The sequence below is a fragment of the Sminthopsis crassicaudata genome, chromosome 2, assembly GCF_048593235.1.
Source record: "Sminthopsis crassicaudata isolate SCR6 chromosome 2, ASM4859323v1, whole genome shotgun sequence".
NCBI lineage: Eukaryota > Metazoa > Chordata > Mammalia > Dasyuromorphia > Dasyuridae > Sminthopsis > Sminthopsis crassicaudata.
In genome coordinates, this window is record NC_133618.1 from 593886280 (window position 1) to 593894192 (window position 7913).

A 7913-nucleotide genomic window follows, 5' to 3' on the forward strand; every position below is an offset into this window, starting at 1 on the left:
AGTAATTCTTCCTTAGAGGACCATAGAATTTAAAATGGGAAAGAATATTGCAGATCACCAAATTCTATCTTCTTTGGTTTATAAAGAAAAAAACCAAGGTATGCAGGTATTAAATGGCAGAGTTAATATTACAAGGCATCTTCTTTAGCTCCAAATACTATTCTTTTATTACATCTAATTTTTATTTCATTCATTTCAAGTAGAATATCTAAATAAAGACAATTCTAAAGGTTTAAAATCTACAATGGATTTTCTCTTTTTATTTGATTTTTCCTTTTTTTCTTTTTCTTTTTCTTTTTTTCGTGGGGGGAAGATATGTTTAGTTGGAATTCAAATAACAATCTTCCATGTTAGGTGTGGGTTGATAAACATTTTAAATAAATGGAATACTATAATGTTGCTATCTTTGGTGAAAAATTATGTTTGGGACTATGGTTATGAAACAAATGTTATATTTATCAAATAATTGTTATTTTCTTAATTAAAAGTTTCAAGGATTCGTGTTTCACTAATGTAGTTGTTCCTTTCACCAATGCACATTGCTGACTTCTTTGTTTTAGTATAGGAGATTTTATCTTTTTTGTGTCATGGACTACACTGACAGTTTGGTAAAGCCTATGAACCCTTTTTCAGAATGTCTTTAAAAAGTAAAATCTATAGGATTACAAAAGAAACCAAATATATTGAAATGCTATTATAAAAATATTTAAAAACAAGTTTATGGCCCACAGATTAAAAACCTTGGCTCTAGTAGATAGCATTCAAAAATTACTGTAGCCAAAAAACTATCACCCTGTCATCAATATGGAAATCAACTGCTCTAAGCTTAGATAGTTTGGTCTTGAGACAATAGAAATACAGTCCTTTACTTCCTATCACTTGTCACTTTGAAGATAATTGTTATATTTGCATAGGTTTGGTGAGAATATTTCTTTCTCATGAAAAATGTATGCAGGAGGTCAACATGAAAAGCAATGTGGCATGGTGGGAAGAGGAACTGCATTTGAAGTCAGAAGTCCTAGGTATGAATCCCAGCTCAAATAATTACTGACTATGTGACCTTTGTCAGGTACCTTATTTGTAAAGGAGAAGGTTGAACTAAATCACTTCTCTCTGTTACAAATCTATTATTCCATGATCTCTGTTTATTGTTAAGGTTTCTTCCAATTCTAAATCCTTGATCCTATGTACATTACTATCCTCATTTTTAAGACAAAGAAAAAAGGAAATATATTCAGTCTTTTCTGTCTCTGGTTTCTATGGTTTCAAGATTGAAAGCACCTGAAATTATGTTAATTAATTTCCATGGAAAATTATTTTCAACCCAGATCTCAAATGAAGGAAAAAAAAACTTGAAGAAGCATAACCCTAAAATAATAAAATTAAAATAATTTATCTCATAAACAAATTTGTAGATACCAAGTATCTGTTTAAATAAAGATTTTGGATGGGGTCAAAATAACAGAAAAACAACCCAAAAGAATTAGATGCTCAATGATATAGCAATAAGTACTATGGCCTGAGATTCAGCAGGCCTGAGTTAAGTCCTCCTTCCATCATTTACTAGTTGTGTAACTTAAGCAAATCACTTGATCTTTTTGACCGTTAGTTGCCTCATTTGTAAAATAAACCCCAAATTAATGAAAAAAAAATCAAATGAAGGTGGCCTGGCTATACCAGATCTAAAATTATATTATAAAGCAGTGGTTACCAAAACCATTTGGTATTGGCTAAGAAATAGACTAGTTGATCAGTGGAATAGGTTAGGTTCAAAGGAAAAAAAACAGCCAATAACTTCAATAATCTAGTGTTTGACAAACCCAAAGACCCCAGCTTTTGGGATAAGAACTCACTGTTTGACAAAAATTGCTGGGAAAATTGGAAATTAGTATGGCAGAAACTAGGCATTGACCCACAATTAACACCATATACCAAGCTGAGGTTAAAATGGGTTCATGACCTAGGCATAAAGAATGAAATTATAAATAAATTAGAAGAGCATAGGATAGTTTACCTCTCAGACCTGTGGAAAAAGAAGGAATTCATGACCAAAAAAGAACTAGAAGTCATTATTGATCACAAAATAGAAAAATTTGAATATATCAAATTAAAAAGGTTTTGTACAAACAAAACTAATGCCGACAAGATTAGAAGGGAAAACATTATTACAGCCAAAGGTTCTGATAAAGGCCTCATTTCCAAAATATATAGAGAATTGACTCTAAATTATAAGAAATCAAGCCATTCTCCAATTGATAAATGGTGAAAGGATATGAACAGACAATTCTCAGACGAAGAAATTGAAACTTTTTTCTAGCCATATGAAAAGATGCTCCAAGTCATTATTAATCAGAGAAATGCAAATTAAGAAAACTCTGAGATACCACTATACACCTGTCAGATTGACTAGAATGACAGGGAAAGATAATGCAGAATGTTGGAGGGGATGTGGGAAAATTGGGACACTGATACATTGTTGGTGGAATTGTGAATACATCCAGCCATTCTGGAGAGCAATTTGGACCTATGATCAAAAAGTTATCAAACTGTGCATACCCTTTGATCCAGCAGCGTTACTACTGGGCTTATATCCCAAAGAGATTTTAAAGAAGGGAGAGACCTGTATGTACAAGAATGTTTGTGGCAGCCCTCTTTGTAGAAGCCAGAAACTGGAAACTACATGGATGGCTGAATGAATTGTGGTATATGAATAATATGGAATATTATTGTTCTGTAAGAAATGATTAGCAGGATGAATACAGAGAGGCTTGGAGAGACTTACAGGAACTGATGCTGAGTGAAATGAGCAGGACCAGGAGATCGTTGTATACTTCAACAACAATACTATATGATGATCAATTCTGATGGACGAGGCCCTCTTCAACAACAATATGAACCAAATCAGCTCCAATAGACCAGTAATGAACTGAACCAGCTACACCCAGCAAAAAAAACTCTGGGAGACAGAGAAGAAACACTGGGAGGGGAATGAAAATTGTTAGCACTAATATCTGTCTGCCCAGGTTGCATGTACCTTCGGATTCTAATGTTTATTGTGCAACAAGAAAATGATATTCGCACACATGTATTGTACCTAGACTATATTGTAACACATGTAAAATGTATGGTATTGCCTGTCGTCGGGGGGAGGGAATAGTGAGAGGGGGGGTAATTTGGAAAAATGAATACAAGGGATAATATTATAAAATATATATATATATATATATAATAATAAAAAAAAAAAGAATAGGTCAAAAAAAAAAAAAAAAGAATCGTTTAATCCAGCTTTAAATATAGAGAAGATAATGCATTGTGCACATAAAGTTCCATTGAAGCAAATATGGGAGAATCAACATCAATTGTAATGAACCAAAATAAACTCGACTCAATAGAGTGGGAAATAAATAACAAAAAAAAAAAAAAAAAAAAAACTCTGGGAGATGACTGTGAACCACTACAAAGAATTCCCAATCCTTCTAATTTTGTCCGCCTGCATTTTTTTCTTTCCTTCACAGGCTAATTGTACACTATTTCAAAGTCTGGTTCTTTTTGTACAGCAAAATAACTCTTTGGACATATATACATATATTGTATTTAACTTATACTTTCACATATTTAACATGTATTGGTTAACCTGCCATCTGTGGGGAGGGGTGGGGGAAAGAGGGGAAAAGTTGAAACAAAAGGTTTTGCAATTGTCAATGCTGGAAAATTACCTATGCATAAATTTTTTGTAAAAATTTTAAAACAATTAAAAATTTTTAAAAAAGAAAAGAAAAGAGAAGAAAACCCAAAATTATTGTTATCCATGAGACACAGTTGAGAAAAAAATATCTTGCAAATACAAGGTTATATAAATAGTAAGTATATTTTTATTCATGTTGGAAATACATAGTATTGGTTTAGAGATTCCTTGAAATATAGACAGAAGATAGTTAATGCCTTTTAAAACAATGAATAATGTTCAATATATATCAAAGCATTATCTGGTAAACTTCTAAGTGGGTAGACAACACCTCCTTTCCCTCTCAATTACATCTGCTTCTGTGCATGGTATTTCCAATGTGGGGTAGAGAGAACCTTTGGCAGCAACACCACGTTTCTTTTATCACTTTGATACATATATAGTCAGTTAGCCAATAAGTATTTATTAAGCATTTATATGCCAGATACTAAAATATAAAGAAAGGTAAAAGAAACAGTCCTTATTTTCAATAGGGAAGACCACATGCAAACAACTATTAACAAAATATATACATGATAAATTATAACTAATCAAGAGTTAAAAGATATTAGCATTAAAGGAAATTGGAAAAGACTTCACACTGAAGGTGAGACTTTAGCTAAGACTTGAAGGAAACAAAAGAAGAAAAGAAACAGAGATGAGGAAAGAGCAAGATTTGGAAGATGGCCTGTGAAAATTTCTGAAATCAAGATGGAGAATCTTGAGTAAGAAACAACAAGGAAGGACTTCTGGGTCATGTGAACAAAAGATATTAGACTAGACATTTTCTCTGGTCAATACAGACTCTCACACCTTTCCAAAACAGAAATTATGCACCAAAGTAAGCAACTTCAGCTCTTTGGTCAACATAGTCTCTCAAACCTTTCCAAATCAGAAATTATGCACTAAAGGTAAAGCAACTTCAGTTGTCCCCATAATCTAGGACAACCATAATAATAATAATAATAATAAGAAGAAGAAGTTTAAGAAACAAAACACAAAAACCCAAGAACTGATAGTCATAGAAACTAAGTTCACTCAGAACTCTTCCCCTCCCACTCTACTGGCAATGAAGCTATGCTGACAGACCCAAGAATCCAACCCAAGTTTATAATAAAACCTACCCAAAAACTACAATCTTTTCCCACCATAGAGACCCTGGCTATAGGCTGCATAAATTTACTCAGGCCTCTAGAGCCATGCAGGAGCAAAAGCCCACCAGGAGATAATAACTCTTTAGCACTAACATTGCAAAGCTCTGAATTGCCAGCACCAGTGCATACAACTCTGTTAGCACCAACAGAGCTGTTGTCTGGGCAGGTAATCTTGTGATAGCAGCACAGTTCTTCTCTGAACTACCATGGTTTGGCCAGAAAACTAAGGAACTGAGTGAACAGAACATGACTTCTTTGGGGAATAGGGAGAGAGGAGAATAGCTGTGCAGCACTCTATTAAGGCTAAGGGAAAGAGTACAGCATTCAGATGGGGCCAGTTCTGACTACCCAAAATTTACCTGGAATAGAGACTTAAGCTAGTACACCATGAATTGCCCAATGTGGTAAAAGAGTGAGATGCTTTGAGATCCAGCCCCACAAAGAACCCATTGTCAGAGAGGGGGGGAATCAGAAAAAGAAAGATTGAAATTACTAGAAATCTCAGGAAGAAGAAGAAGACACAAAGACCTTGAACATAAGCAGATAAATCAACAAAGAAAATGTTAACTGAAGGAAATATGTTCTACAGAGCTAGTAAATTAATTCAGAGTCTACGGATACATACTGTAAAATAAAAGAAACTGGTCTAATACTTGATGAAACAAAGGGTCACATAGAATGTGAGAAAAATATGGAATTATAACACATTGCTCCTGAATGACTTGAAAGGGAAATGAAAATTATGAGAGCTTAATTTATGTCCTGCCTTGCAAAAATAAGTCAAAACAGGAAAATTAGAATAAGCAATGACAAATCACTCAAGAAACAAACAAAAAAAGAATAATAAAATGAAAATATAAAATATACAGAAGTGAAGGATAATCTAGATGAAGAGAAGCAGGAACATACTCATCTCAAAGCTAGGAAATAGACAAGCAATCTAAGGATTATAAGTATCCCAAAAGAATAGCATAACAAAAACAAAACAAACAAAAACAACTTCTAACACCATAAATCAGGAAATAATTGAAGATAATTGCCCCAAATTTCTGCATTTAGAAAGTGATACACCAATTGAAAGAATTCACAGATCACCTGCCCCCCAAAGAAAGACAAACAAGCCTAAGACACAAAGTGATTATATGTAACAATTCAGTTCAGAAAAACAAGTTGTACAGATGATTAGAAGAAAGACCCCCAAATACAAAGGAAAAAATATTTGAATAAAACAGTTATTTTCTGTGCCCATAAGAAATCACAGGAAGGAATGGAATACTGTGTTTAAAAAGAGCAATGGAACGCAGGTTGCAGCCCAAGTTTTTCTATCCTGAATCTAAGTTTAATATTCATGGAACTAATATGGACATTCAATAATTAATAGTAAAAATTAGAAAGAAAATAAAAACTGAAGAGATTATTAGCTTCTCAAATACAGAATGCAGGAGGAATGAATAAATGCCAACATTAAAGACTACAATAGCAAGATAATAATAGTAAAGGCATCAATAAGAAATTTCTTTCTAAATGTACACAAGGAGACAAGTGACTAGAGGAAGTCTGGTGGACATAACAGTGAAGAGATGGACAGAGACATTTTAAACAAAGAAAAAGGGAAATCTATTGGGCAAGTTTTACAAGGCAGTGACAGACATCTAAAACAACAGTAGTTGCAATCATGCTCTGACAAAGCAAAAACCAATATTCAAAAAATTAGAGATTTTTAAAAAATACATTATGCTGAAAGGAACCATTAACAAAAGTATCAGTAATAAACCTATATGCTCCAAATGCTTTAATATCTAGAGTCAAAAAGAATACATTAGTTGAGCTTCAAGAAGACATAGCTAATAACATGATAGTGACAGGAGATTTCAACATTCCTTTCTCAGTTCTGGATAAGTCTAGCATAATGATAAAAAAGGAAAAATGGAATTGAACAAAATTGTTGGAGAAAGAATTAAGACTTATGGCATCTTCTAAGTGACACAGCAAAAGAATATACATATTTCTCAGCATCATATGGAACTTTTACAAAATTGAGTATACTCTATGGCATGGAGATATTGCAAGTGAATAAAAAGGCCGAAATAGTAAATACATCCTTTATAGACCATAATGAAATAAAAATAGTAATTTACTCAGACACCACAAACAAAAGATGCAGTCTAAAATGAAATTTAACAAAGAACAAATCAGAGAAACAATGAATAAGCACGTAATCATATACCAAAAATTTTGGCATGCAGCTAAATCCCTTCTCAAGAGAAAAATCAAAAATTTTATAAACATTGATAAAAAATAGGAAAAAGAATAATGAACTGAATATGCATTAGCAAATAAAAACAATAGACAAACATGAAATAACACAAAAGAGAACTATTTAACATTAGAAGAGAAATGTACAAATTTAAATCAAAAATTCCACAGAAATGATAACTGAAATGAAAAACTAATTCTTTGAAAAATAATAAAGTTGATAAAACCCTTAGCTAATCTCTCCTTCCTTGTCTATCCTCTGGCTTCCCTGTTTCAGCCAAACTTCAACATCAAAAAAAAAAAAAAGCCTTCCCTAGTTTCTCTTAATGCTAGTCCCTTACCTTTGAAATGATCTTCAATTTATTCCGTATTATATATAGTTAGCATATACCTATTTACAAGTTGTCTCCTCCTTTAGTTTGTGAGTTCCTTTAGGGCAGAGGCTATTTTTGCCTGTTTTTACATTTTCAGCACTTATCCCAATATTCAATACATAGTGGGTGCTTAAATGTTCATTATAGAAATTGAACTTCTATAGTAAGACTACTCTCTTTAATTTTTGGTTCTAGCTCCCAGTAAGACCAAGAAACAGATATAAAAAGAGATGGCAGAAATACCCTCAACATATTCAATATACATATAGTGGAAGTATTTTATAAAGATAAAAAAGTAGTCATGTGGATCCACAGTTGTTGACATCCTTTTAATTACTCTTTTCTTTGAGGGAGGGTAATTTGTGATTTTATTACAAGGAAAAACATGTGTAAATACACATATAC